Source organism: Canis lupus, chromosome 1 (genome assembly GCF_011100685.1).
Source record: "Canis lupus familiaris isolate Mischka breed German Shepherd chromosome 1, alternate assembly UU_Cfam_GSD_1.0, whole genome shotgun sequence".
NCBI classification, from domain to species: domain Eukaryota; kingdom Metazoa; phylum Chordata; class Mammalia; order Carnivora; family Canidae; genus Canis; species Canis lupus.
In genome coordinates, this window is record NC_049222.1 from 21,720,335 (window position 1) to 21,735,134 (window position 14,800).

General features: G+C 37.3%; 1 long non-coding RNA gene across 1 annotated transcript in view; it reads left to right on the plus strand.

Annotated features, from left to right (window-relative positions):
• The first annotated feature begins 1,477 nt into the window (after positions 1-1,477).
• The window catches only part of LOC119870642, a 59,870-nt gene continuing 46,547 nt past the window's right edge, over positions 1,478-14,800 (plus strand). The window contains exons 1-2 of the long non-coding RNA XR_005353044.1: positions 1,478-1,584; positions 2,918-3,076. This is a non-coding gene — a long non-coding RNA (uncharacterized LOC119870642). The remainder of the gene's footprint in view (positions 1,585-2,917; positions 3,077-14,800) is intronic.

Sequence of the window (14,800 nt, forward strand, 5' to 3'; positions counted from 1 at the left end):
TAAAGTTTTATGCCTTTTGCCTGATACTGGCCCCTTTCCCCTACTCCCAGCCCCACGCAACCACCCCAGGCAATCATCTCTGCCTCCGTGATTTTGACTATTTTAGATTTCTCATATAAGCGGTATCAAGTACTATTTGTTCTGTACCTGGACTATTTCGCTTAGCCTCCAGGTTCATCTGTGTTGTGCCCAGTGACAGGATTTCCTTTTTTTTTTCTTTTTAAGGCTGAATAATATTTCATTGTATGTCTATACCACATTTTCTTCATCTATTCACCCATCATGGAAATGTTGGTTGCTTCCATGTCTTGGCTATCGTGACTCATGCTGCAATGAACGTGGGAACGCAGATGGCACTTTGATCCTGATTTCAATTCCTTTGAATACATATCCAGAGGTAGAAATGCTGGATTCTTTGGTAGTTCGGTTTTTAATATTTCGAGGCATCTCCATATAGTTTTCTGCAGTGGCTGCACTAATTTTCATTTCTACGAACTGTGTATGAATGTTCCCTTTTCTCCACATCCTTGCCAATTCTTACGATCTTTTTCATTTTTTACAATAACTCCTATAGCTATAGGAGTGAGGTAATATATCATTATGGTTTTGATTTGCATTTTCCTCATGATTAATGATGTTGAGTACCTTTTATACACCTTTTTATACACCTGTTGGCTATTTGTATGTCTTCTTGGAGAAATGCCTATTCAGTTTCTTTGCTCATTTTTTAATTGGATTTATTTTGCCTTTGAATTATTCAGGTTATTTATATATTTTTGGCATTAACCATTTATCAGATATGGTTTATAAATGCTTTCTCTGATTCCATAGGTTGCTTTTTAATTTTGTTGATGTTTCCTTTGCTGTGCGGAAGCTTTTTAGTTTGACATAATCCCTCTTGTCTGTCTTTGTTTGTGTTGCCTATGCTTTTGGAATTATATCCAAAAGATTATTGCCAAGGCAAATGTCAAGAGCTTTTGCCCTATGCTTCTTATAGGAATTTTACAGTTTCAAGTCTCAATTTAAAGCAGAAATTCCTTTCAAGCCAAGGAATCCAAGGAGTGCCAGCAGCCACTGGAAGCTAGGAGAGAGACATGGGACCTATTCTCCTTTGCAGGCTTCAGAATGAACTAACCTTGCCAACACTTTGATTTCAGACTTCTAGTCTCTAGAAACTGTAAGACAATAAATATCTGCTTTAAGCCACCTAGTTTATGCCACTTTTATTATTATTATTATTATTATTATTATTATTATTATTATTATGGCAACCTTAGGAAATTAATATACCTATTTTACACAAAGAGTAGAAAATTAAAGTGAGATTTAAAAATCCAACATAAGAATGCTAGCTAATATATGTAGAGCATTATCTAATGAGATACAATAAGAAACAAGGGCAGGAAGGAATACATTTTTAATTTGTATAATCATTACATTAAGATTGAGATTCCCCAATGTTTTGCAACTATAATTTCAGAAGCAAGCTCTGATGCAGCTACCACTCATCACAAGCCTTTATGGGATCCCTAAACACTGGAAGAGATTACTATGGTTGCAGTAACCAGTACAAAGACCCAGTTGGTAAGCCTATGAAATTTATCAAAATAAATCCAATGCTCATGTATATCTTTTACATAAGGATTAATGTCTTATAATAAGAATATTTGAATTACCTGATTCAAATGTTAATAAGAATGGCAAAGAGAAAAGAAGATCTAAGTAGAACTTTGATCTGAGCAATAAATTATTGATGATAAAGATATTTATCTTTATCAAAAATTTCCTTTGCACTCCTTAACATTGTTAGGGAAACAATGAAAATCTTACCATAGTATAATTCTTCTTAGATTCACTTTCATTCAGGAGAGAAAATGATATGTTGCTAATTAATATATTTAATATCATATAAGCAACTGATTCATCAAATTAACATTCTGACACTCTCCTGGCATACGTTAAAATTTGGATGCATGGAAAACATCAGCATTTTTTGTCTTTTTCCTTGCAATGAAGAATTTAATGTTTGGTCTTGACAATTATAGTTAAGGATCCTGTGTCAGAAACACTAGTGCGGAATGCTGAAAAGCTGCAGAATACTTGGAAATGGTTTAATCTCTGAGGGAAGAGTTAAATCTCTGAGTACCGGGAAAAAAACAAATTGAAGAGAGTAGATGATTTTCAGGCAAAGACTAGACCTATTCAACCATGTTAAATTTGGAAGCAGAAATAAAGTATTTAATTAGGTTGGATTTCTGGGCATCAACTTCATAGGAATGATAAATATGCTTCTGTATCCTGCCATCTTCATGATGAGCCAAGTCTAAGAGATTTACTCAGCTCATTCATGGAGCCTTTGGGTACTCTGATTTGACAAAGCAAACAGTTCTCTGTTGCCCAGCCTCTAAACCTAACCTGATTGCAATTTAAATCTGTTCTTAAATGTCGTTGCCTTATGCAGGGTGAGTGACCTGGCCCCTCAGGATAAATCAGTTCTGTACCAATAGACCAGGTCAGACAGGTACACCCCTGGACACCAAATACAGGTTATGTTTGTGTCAGGAATCCTAAGGCCAAGCAGTTCTTTTTTCTTCTCATTCTGTTGTTACATTACTAGGTTGCAAAACAAAGAAATAAAATTAAGGACACCTGGATGGCTCAGCAGTTGAGCGTCTGCCTTCACCTCAGGTCCTGATCCCGGGATGCGGGATTGATTCCTGCATTGGGCGCCTTGTGGGGAGCCTGCTTCTCCCTCTGCCTGTGTCTCTGCCTCTCTCTCTCTCTGTGTCTTTCATGAAGAAATAAATGAAATCTTAAAAATACAAAGAAAGAAAATTAACAAGCAAAGTTCAAAATTTTAGTCCCAGATACCTAAATGACTGTCTGTTCTTCTCCCTTTCTGTCTTGTTGCGTAAAGAAGATGCATACATCTAGAATTTGATGGTGTTTACAACGACTTGTAGAGGTGAGAGAGTCTACCTTTTGAGAACTTTGATCCTTTCAAGAAGATCTAGAAAAGTCCTGAATGCCTGAGATCATTGATATGGACGTGGAAAAGGATGCTTCACTAGGATAAGTATGTTGTTTCCGTTACCTGAAAATAGAGTAGAAAAGAGCAACCTAAAGGGACTTCCTCTTTCAATGAATAAATCTGACTTTTTAATCAGGGATGGCACAGAAGGGGTATTTCTAAAAACTCTTACTTATGCATGATTTCTGTTGTGTTCTAGTTTAACTTTGAGTTAGGCTTTGTCTTAAAATCGATAAAATTTGAATGTTTCCTCTGGACCAATTACCTTAAGCCAATACTTGACTAGCTTGCTGGTCACCACTGATGCTTTTGCTAGTATTGGGTTAGTTACAAAATTTAAGTGGAATTTTTTTCAAACTTCATATTTCTGCCCCCCCCTTTTAAAAACATTAACTGAAACACACTGAATCAATTAATCTTATTAGCCAAAAGAATACCTGTCTCAAATAATTTAGTGGTTCCACAAACATAGATTTGTACTTTTGAATTCTCCACCCAGCACTAATTGAATAAATCAATGAATGAATGAATCAATCAATCATTGAATCAGTGGATGAAGAAGTTAGGAAGATTTTAAGTATATGCCTATTTCAAATGGATTTTAGAACACATTAGAAAAAATATTGTAAATGACATAAAAATAGACGTTTGGAAGTTTCATGCCCTTAAAATTGAGATCAGGTCAGAATATTTTATGAGTATTCACCACATAACATCATTAAGAGGAAGACAAGTACAGTCTTAAAAGATTTAGTCTAATTAACTGGTCAAAGAGCAAAAAGGAGATTTAAGTAATTTATAAAATGTATATTGAGAAAATATCCAAGAAGAATAAGTGATACAAACTCTGAAAGCTAAAAACCAAATTTTACAGGGAATAATGGAATGTTTAGATATATAAGGTCTATTGAATAGTTAAGAAAAGATTTCTCTTTTGCTTGTCAAACTCAGCTAAATTTTCCATTTCCCTAGTGTGATAAAATTGAATAATCCAAATGAAAATATAGGATGGTAGGATACAGATTTTAAAAGAATTAAACATTTATTTAAGACGTTCATTTTCAGGCAGCCCGGGGGGCTCAGCGGTTTAGCACCGCCTTCAGCCCAGGGTGTGATCCTGGAGACCTGGGATCGAGTCCCACATCGGGCTCCCTGCATGGAGCCTGCTTCTCCCTCTGCCTGTGTCTCTGCCTCTCTCTCTCTCTCTCTCTGTGTCTCTCATGAATAAATAAATAAAATCTTAAAAAAAAAAGGCATTCATTTTCAATAATACTACTGTGGCTTATGTACCTGAGCAGACCTCCATCTAAGAAAGAATAATCCAGGATAAATATTAAATGAACTGATGAGTTTCAGGAAAGCAAGGACTTCTCAGGTTAAAAAACTAATCAAAGGCAGGAACCCAAAGAAGTAAAGAAAATAGTGAAATTTGTTTTCACATGAAGGCATTTGCTGGGCCTGTGAACTTGTGCTATATTTTGAAGAACTCTCACAGTTTGGGGAAAAAAGACAAGATCCAGGACCTGCGTAAAGTGGAGGATGTAATATTAAGCCCTTATATCTTAAAGTCGGCACTCTAATGGGTGTATAACAATAATTCAGAGATCATCTTCTCTGCCACTGTCAAGCAGGACCACAAGAAAAATTAGTTACCTAAATATGACACTGAGATGGGGTGGGGGATATCATTAGTAAACATTTGTAAACACCAGATTGACCTCACGCAGCTTTGAAACTTAAATTTATGTTGCCTTTGAGATGTAAAAATATAAAGTTAGAGGATTGCTGTCTGATAATTTCCCCAGGCACTTGGCAGAGGCAAATGCAGAACTTTAAGGATCTTGTTTTCATCTTAATCATCTTAAATGTTTCCCACAATAATAACTAAGAACAGAAAAACACAAAGTACCATAAGCAAGAGCCATCAGAAAAACATCCTCAAGCCTCAGATATTGTAATTTTCAGATGCAGAATATAAAATATCTATGCTTACTCTACTTAAATAAAAGACAAGCTTAAATTACGTGCATAGGACAAAAACAATAAAGAAAAATCAAACATATTTGACAAAGAATCAAACATAACTCTTAGAAATAAAAATAATAATATCAAAAATAAAACCCAGTAGAAGAAGGGAAAATTATAGTAGAACTGAAACAAACAAGTAAACTAAAAAGAAATTATCAACTAAAAAAAATCATTTATGATCTAGCAAAGAGAGATAAAAGTCTGGAAAATACAAAAAATAAGTTAGGGGATATGGAGGATAGAGCGTGAATATCTTCAAAATGTCTAAATGGAGTTCCAGGGGAAAAAAGATAAAGAATGGGCTAAGGCTATCTTTAAAAAGCCGGTGGCAGAAAATTGTTTAAGAACTGGGAAGACATCAATCTATAATTTCTAGGAGTCCTCCAAATTTTAGGCAGATAAAAAAAAAATCGGTAACTAGACAAGACAGCAAATATATGATGATTTTAAAAGCAAGCATTGAGGAAAGACTTAGACATAATACAACTTTTTCTTAGCAACAAGGGAAGGCAAAAGACCATGAAATGATGTGCTAACAGAAAGTACCTATTGATATAAAATTGCATAACCAGCAAACAATGTCTTTATGGTAGGATAGTGCAATAAACATATTTGCCAACTAAAAGGAACTGGAGATAGTTTTTCACTGTTAGACTTCCAGCAAAAGAAACCCTGGAGGATATACCTGAGGCAAAAGGAAAGCCATATAAGATGGAAGGTCAGAGATTCAAGAATAGAGTGCAGGAAATAGCAGATTTGTGCAAATCTATATAAAAATCTATCATATAAAACATAAGTAATAATGTCCAGTCCAAGTGAATTATAGACCTATTGTAAAACCCAAAGCTGTTAAAGTTTTCAGAAGTTGATATCCAAAAATATCTTCATGATTACAAGACAGGAAAATTTCTTTTTAAGGCACGAACTCTACTAACCTTTAAAAAAATAGATTGCTAAAATATGATTACATTAAAATTATGATTTTCAAAACTTCTGATAATCTAAATGCACTAGAGAAGGAACACAACATCGAAAGGGGAAAAAAAGCAGAAACTGGGAAAAGATATATAACTGAGGAATACAAATATCTAGAATATATAAGGAACTCCAACAAATCGTTAGGGAACAGCAAAACTCAAGAGAACAAACTCAACAGAAGATTTCAATAGGTACTTTACAAAAGAATAAATCCAAGTGGTGATTATACTTACGAAATCATGCCCAAACATGCACAGAAATGTTTATAGCCATTTTTTATTAAACAAAAAAAAAAAGAGGAAATAATATGAATGTCCATTATCAGTAGATTAGCTACATACACTGTGATAGGTTTTCAGAACAAAATATTACATATCTATGAGAAAGAAACTCTAGCTATGGGTATCATCATGGAGTTCACAAATGTAATTTTGAATAAAAGAGAAGTCATATGGCTTTATTTATACAGATTCAAAAACTTGTAAAACTAAAAAGTGTATTGTTTGGAAAATCTATGTGAGAAAATTATAAGCAAAACCCTGATAATTATTCTGCAAGGTAGACGTCAATCACCTCTGGTGCAGAGGCAGAGAGATTAGTTTGAGGGGGGTACACCATTTTTAAAGTTTCTGGCAATTTTCTATTTCTTATCCTGAAAATGGTGGTGAAATGAGTGCTCGGTTCTCTGGTGTTAAGGACAATACCTGACTCAGAGCAGGAGCCCAGTAAATGCTGTGCAGTGAATGACGGATGAGTCTCTCTACCTTTGAAATTCATCCTTTATTTTTCTTTTTAAAAAAATTTGTAAGAAGTCTTCCTTTATATACCTTTCCCAGTCAGCTTGGCCTGCTGTAGGAGGATATCATAGACCGGGTGGATCAAACAGCAATCTATCAGAATTCTGGAGGCTGGAAAGTCCAACATCAGGCATCCAGCAGATTTCAATTCTTGGTTCTCTTCCTGGTTGGCAGCCTGCGGCCCTCTTGCTGTTACCCTCACAGGGTGGAGAGAGGGAGAGTAAGCTCTGCGGAGCCTTCTCATGAAGACACTAATTCTGTCACAGGAGCTCCACCCACATGACTTCATCCAACCCAAATTCCCTTCCAGTAGCTCCACTTCCTAATGTCATCATATGACATTGGGGGGCGGGGGGAGTGGTTAGGGTTTCAACATATGAATTTTGTGGAAACACAAGCATTCAGTAAAATTAAAAATTTTGAATTAAGACCTCCCTTGGAAAAAGACACTTAGAGCTGATTTTAAGGACCATTTTTTTTCCAATGTGAACTCCAGGTAAGGATTACATCTTAGCTGCTCTTTTATTGCAGCACCTAACAAGGTACCTGGTACCTGATAAGTCTCAAAAACTATTAACCAGCCAGAAAATATGAAATAATTATTTTGGTTGAGATAGTGCCCTCTTAACATAATGAAGAGAAAATTCAACTGTTGTTGTTTTGGAACGTAAGAAGAACCCCTAGGATCAACAGTTCATCTGGAGTTAACAAGCTAGTTCCAACCCCAAAATGGCTCATTTCTAGAGAGGTTGTAATGGTGATATTCAATAATATTTTGCACCGTAGAATGCATTACTGTAGCTAGATAACTAATCAGCTGAAGATAGGGACTACAGAGAGAGGAGAGGGATGATGAGCTTTTCAGAAATGATTGAGTTACCCCCTCACCTTTAATTTTGCCTGTCTGGCAGACCATTCCAGGGATACAGTTCTGCCCGGTAAGTGACTAGAAGCCTGGGGGCCACCACAGAGCAGACCCAGGGAAGCACAGAAACTTACGCTTCATGTGGACACACACGTCAACCATCACAAGTCTTTTCTAAGGGCTCTGAACCTAATGTATTTATCATATTCTCACACCCTCCTTTTCCTACCTCTTGGATTTCAGTGGTTGGTTTGTCCTTTGGGGGTGTCTGACAAGGTTAACTGTCTTACTCCCTCGCCAAAGTAACCATCTGAAGAGATCTCTGTAGCTGTGCGATAAAAGGAAGTGAACTTGTTCCAGTAACAAGACTGGGACGAGTTAACTCGATGTGGCCCTGGAACTTGAACTTAGGAAGTTTTTACTTTGAACCTGTTGTGGGCATGAGAAAATGTTAGGTTTCTAGAAAAGTCATAAAGAGGGTTAGTCACTGCTCAAAACTGGTACTCTCAATAGTCTCAGAATATCTATTAGGATTTTGCTTTTACCATGTATAATACTGATGAGCTTATCTATATATTATTGCTTAATAAGATGTAACTTTTATTACTATGCTTATTCATTAATCCTGGGAATCATGATGAAAGTGTAACACATAAAACTTACATAATATAGCATATTATGGGTGTCATATAAGTGTGATCATATATACATATTATATATGTGTGTGTGTGTGTGTATCTGGGTGTGTGACTCCCTGTAAGATAGATGTAGATGCAGATGTGGATGTGGAACATCTTCCTGGGCAGGAATAGGAGAGACAGATGCTCTGTGCCAGGTATGTTTAGGGTTTTCTTAGACATGGTTTTGTGGTGGAAAGTAGAGAGATGCTCAATGACTGTATGTGACCTCAAACAAGATTTTGTCAACTTTCCTAGGGTCCCAGAACTAATAACGTTATTTTGAAGGCTTGGTGGCATTATAGGAGGACCAGGACCCACTTTTTACTAGTAGGCTTCTGTGGGCTTCTAAGGTGACAGTAAGGAAGGCAAAGTCTGGCTTGAATCAGAATCTTAAGAGAATATATTCGTTGCATCTTGCTTGTGGGGATAATACAGAAATGGAAGCATGAACACTTACAACCGAGGAAAAAAATAACTTCAAAACAGGCCTTGACATCTATTGGCAAGCCCTGTGGCAAGACTTTTTGAAACATAAAGGTAACTGACCATTGCTCTACTTCTGCTGTGCAGTGCTGAGACATGCACTTGCAGTCAACTGTGTTGGCCTAATAAGGCGGAGGATGATAAATGTGAACTGTGATTATGCTGAGTGAACTGTACTGTGCCTTGTAATCCATTCATGTATTGATCGCATAACTCCAAGATCGATAAGCTGCACCAGCTCAGATGGGCTGATTGTGGCTCAAATCCAGACCAGTCTATGTGCAATTTTGATCTGGACTTAATGGAAAATGGCCGGGCATCAAAAAACCTGAAATGAACCTTAATCACACAGACAATAACCCTTACAGATGCGCATGCCTGGGAAGATTTGGGGATCTCTGTACCTCCTGATCCTAGAAGCTGACATGCCTACATGTCTCTTCCACATGTCCTGACTATATTAAGCTTCCTCCATGTTTTTACACATATACATTTTATTTAATTTGCCCTCCTTAATTTTTTGGGGGTCTGTGTCTGGTCATTCCATCAATCGAAGTCCAACGCTGTTATTATTTATATGGTGGTCGTGTGATAATATAAACAAAGTACAGAAAAACATTTTTTTTCTTACTGTCTACAATCCCATTCTAATTTTGGCTCTTTCCTAAATAAAAACCCATCTTATATGATAGATAATTATGGGGCATAATGTCAGGAAAATGAGAAAAAAATCCGTTTATCACTGGGGTCTACATTTTTTGTGGAGATGCTAGATCAGCATCTCCCTTTTTGTTTCTCTTTGAGAACTCTTGTCATCTAGTTATACTTAGCTATATATCTGGTCTTGCAGTTCTTACTCTATATTCTTCATCACGAGATGAAGGAGACAGAATGACATATACCCTCCCTATCTAATGGGGAAAAGTGGCAACTTTAAGAAAGTAGAGGTTTAAAAGAGATTCTTTAAAAGATAAAGGAATGCAGGAAAGATATTTAATTCATGCTTAACCTTAACATGACATCAACCTTGAAGCTCAGGCGAACAAGGGGAAGGTGAGATTATTACCCCCAAATTAGTCTTTAACAGAAATTATACATTAGCTATATAAAACAGAGGCAAAACTCTAAGAAAAAAAGGAAAAAGGAAAATCACCACCAATGTTACTTAACCAGATGAGTATTCCTTGGATTTCCTTAAAATATCTTAAAATCCCCCAAATAGCCAGTTTTTTTTCTTTCTTCTTAGTCTCCAGTGGTGCCCACCAAACCTGTAACATTTTCCAGGACCATAGAATTTTCCATCAGCTGTCTCTTCCCTAGTGCCTTCTGGATTAGGTCTGGAAGAGATTTTCTCACTTTTCTGATAACTCTGGAATTAAAGGGGTCATAGTCATAATGATCATAATCTTTACATATCCACATAATAGAACTACAAAGTTTTGGCAGTTTGTCAAAACAGATTTAGAGCCCTTAGAAATGCTTTATGTATCTTGGGATGCCTGGGTGACTCAGCAGTTGAGCATCTGCCTTTGGCTCAGGGCGTGATCCCATAGTTCTGGGCTCCCTGCAGGGAGCCTGCTTCTCCCTCTGCCTGTCTCTGCCTCTCTCTCTGTGTCTCTCATGAATAAATAAAATATTTAAAAATAAAAAAGAAATACTTTATGGTTTTTTGACTCTCTAAAGCATTGGCATGCTTCTACAAGATTCAGAAGAGGGTAGCAGGCCTGAAAGATTGGGAAACGGAGCTTCTGGCTCCAACATAGCCTCTATTTCTTGGGTATCTTGGAATCGTGGTGATGCCAACGCATTCTTGAATCAAGGCTGGAAATCTTTGGCATACTTAACACTTTTATTGTATTGTATAACCAATCTGTTCTAGAAATTGGTTACCTCTGATTGATCCATTTGCTTATCACATAAAACATCTCAAAATACAGCATCCAATATGTGAGAATCCATAGGGTTTCTGGAAGGAAAACTCGCTAAAATGAAGGCCCCCATGAGTTTCTTGCTCTCAAGCCAGTCTGCATTCTGCCTCCAAAAATTCTTGAAAGCTGTCATATAACTGTTTCTGTCAGTTTATGGCTCCAGGTAAGCTGATCCCAGCTGCGATTCTCTGTATTCATCTATCTTTCCAGATTTCAGGATGGCAGTTTGCCCGGGTAGTTTGCCTCAATTCTCGGAGGGGTCTAAGACAAGTCACTGATTTTCCGTGTGTTCAGCTATTTTCTTATTGTAAAGATGGGAGTGATAACTTCCAAGCTCTTTACTTGTCAGAGCTGAAATTGGAATGATTCTAGGATTTTTCATATGTAAAATGAAAAAAATAATAGCTTCCTGCATGGTTTATAGAAAGGAAAGCATCTATTACCGTGTCTTGTTGCTAGCTGATTGTTAATTCCTGAACTCCGTCATATTGCATGTAAATGAACTGAAGTCCTTGTGGCTTTTCAATCATATGCTTTTATTAAGCCTGGTTTTCTCCACTTTGTACTACTACATTTAGATTTTTAAACTCTGGAACAGGATTTTGCACAGATACCTTAAATTTTATAGATATTCTAGGTATATATGGAGTAATAGCTATTATTATAGGTAATGAAGTACAGATCTACACGGAGCTTCATGACATAGCTCAGCTGTGCCAAATGACATATCAGGGAGTGAGGAGGCTGGGAGTAGTAATGCCTGATAGAGCCAGAGTACAGAGAACCAACATGAGGATTGAATCAGATGCAAAGTAGAGACTTCCAAAAGAGATCAGTTAATAATAATATTACTTGAAACCAAGGAACAGTTGAAGGACTAGGGGAAGTCTCATCCTGGAGAAAGGAGATTATGACAATCATCTTAAAATATAATAAGAATGCTAAATAAAGAAGAGACTGAATTTGTTTTTGTGTCTAGAGAGATTAATCCTAAAACTCATGGATGGAAATTTAGAAGCAGATATTTTTGGCCTAATGTAAGAAAGAATTTTCTAATAGTCAATACTCTGAATATGCGTATAATAGAATCCAGAGGACTTCTAAGTTATTTATAAAAAAGAATACAGCCACAGCTGGAAACTGGTCTGGATGACTTTAAGCCATAAGGTTTTGTTATTCTAGGCTACTTACACATGATCTCATATGTTGATTCATGGAGATTTTCATGATTGATCATGAGTCCAGACTTCTATAGCTCTCATAATATATCACAAATACATTTTCATATCACTGCTTTTCGATTTATCAAAATTTGATTTTTTTGTGCTTGTGTTTAATATAAATTCCATGTTAAGAAAGTCTCAGTCAACATAGTACTGGAAGTCCTAGCCTCAGCAATCAGACAACAAAAAGACATTAAAGGCATTCAAATTGGCAAAGAAGAAGTCAAACTCTCCCTCTTGGCCGATGACATGATACTCTACATAGAAAACCCAAAAGTCTCCACCCCAAGATTGCTAGAACTCATACAGCAATTCGGTAGCGTGGCAGGATACAAAATCAATGCCCAGAAATCAGTGGCATTTCTATACACTAACAATGAGACTGAAGAAAGAGAAATTAAGGAGTCAATCCCATTTACAATTGCACCCAAAAGCATAAGATACCTAGGAATAAACCTAACCAAAGATGTAAAGGATCTATACCCTCAAAACTATAGAACACTTCTGAAAGAAATTGAGGAAGACACAAAGAGATGGAAAAATATTCCATGCTCATGGATTGGCAGAATTAATATTGTGAAAATGTCAATGTTACCCAGGGCAATATACACGTTTAATGCAATCCCTATCAAAATACCATGGACTTTCTTCAGAGAGTTAGAACAAATTATTTTAATATTTGTGTGGAATCAGAAAAGACCCCAAATAACCAGGGGAATTTTAAAAAAGAAAACCATATCTGGGGGCATCACAATGCCAGATTTCAGGTTGTACTACAAAGCTGTGGTCATCAAGACAGTGTGGTCCGGGATCCCTGGGTGGCGCAGCAGTTTGGCGCCTGCCTTTGGCCCAGGGCGCGATCCTAGAGACCCGGGATCGAATCCCACGTCGGGCTCCCGGTGCATGGAGCCTGCTTCTCCCTCTGCCTGTGTCTCTGCCTCTCTCTCTCTCTCTCTCACTGTGTGCCTATCATAAATAAATAAAAATTAAAAAAAAAAAAGTCAAAAGACAGTGTGGTCTTGGCACAAAAACAGACACATAGATCAGTGGAACAGAATAGAGAACCCAGAAGTGGACCCTGAACTTTATGGTGAACTAATATTCGATAAAGGAGGAAAGACTATCCATTGGAAGAAAGACAGTCTCTTCAATAAATGGTGCTGGGAAAATTGGACATCCACATGCAGAAGAATGAAACTAGACCACTCTCTTGCACCATACACAAAGATAAACTCAAAATGGATGAAAGATCTAAATGTGAGACAAGATTCCATCAAAATCCTAGAGAAGAACACAGGCAACACCCTTTTTGAACTCGGCCACAGTAACTTCTTGCAAGATACATCCACGAAGGCAAAAGAAACAAAAGCAAAAATGAACTATTGGGACTTCATCAAGATAAGAAGCTTTTGCACAGCAAAGGATACAGTCAACAAAACTCAAAGACAACCTACAGAATGGGAGAAGATATTTGCAAATGACATATCAGATAAAGGGCTAGTTTCCAAGATCTATAAAGAACTTATTAAACTCAACACCAAAGAAACAAACAATCCAATCATGAAATGGGCAAAAGACATGAACAGAAATCTCACAGAGGAAGACATAGACATGGCCAACATGCACATGAGAAAATGCTCTGCATCACTTGCCATCAGGGAAATACAAATCAAAACCACAATGAGATACCACCTCACACCGGTGAGAATGGGGCAAATTAACAAGACAGGAAACAACAAATGTTGGAGAGGATGCGGAGGAAAGGGAACCCTCTTATACTGTTGGTGGGAATGTGAACTGGTGCAGCCACTCTGGAAAACTGTGTGGAGGTTCCTCAAACAGTTAAAAATAGACCTGCCCTACGACCCAGCAATTGCACTGTTGGGGATTTACCCCAAAGATACAGATGCAGTGAAACGCCGGGACACCTGCACCCCGATGTTTATAGCAGCAATGGCCACGATAGCCAAACTGTGGAAGGAGCCTCAGTGTCCAACGAAAGATGAATGGATAAAGAAGATGTGGTTTATGTATAGAATGGAATATTACTCAGCTATTAGAAATGACAAATACCCACCATTTGCTTCAACGTGGATGGAACTGGAGGGTATTATGCTGAGTGAAATAAGTCAGTCGGAGAAGGACAAACATTATATGTTCTCATTCATTTAGGGAATATAAATAATAGTGAAAGGGAATATAAGGGAAGGGAGAAGAAATGTGTGGGAAATATCAGAAAGGGAGACAGAACATAAAGACTGCTAACTCTGGGAAACAAACTAGGGGTGGTAGAAGGGGAGGAGGGTGGAGGTGGGAGTGAATGGGTGACGGGCACTGGGGGTTATTATGTATGTTAGTAAATTGAACACCAATAAAAAATAAAAAAAAAATAAAAAAAAGAAAGTCTCAGCAGATGAGAATGGCCCAGAAAAAAAAAGAAAAAATACTAAAGAACAAAAACTCTACACGCCACATAGCACCCCTATTTGCCATTGGAACCAAAGATAAATCACGGTTCAGAATAACTCTTCAAATACTTTTGCTCAAGTACCTTCTTACTTTTTTCTTTAAGATTTTATTTATTTATTCATGAGACACACACACACACAGAGAGAGAGAGAGAGAGAGAGGGAGAGAGAGGGAGAGACACAGGCAAAGGGAGAAGCAGGCTCCATGCAGGGAGCCCGATATGGGACTTGATCCTGGGACTCCAGGATCAGGCCCTGAGCCGAAGGCAGATACTCAACTGCTGAGCCACCCAGGCGTTCCATCAAGTACCTTCTTAAA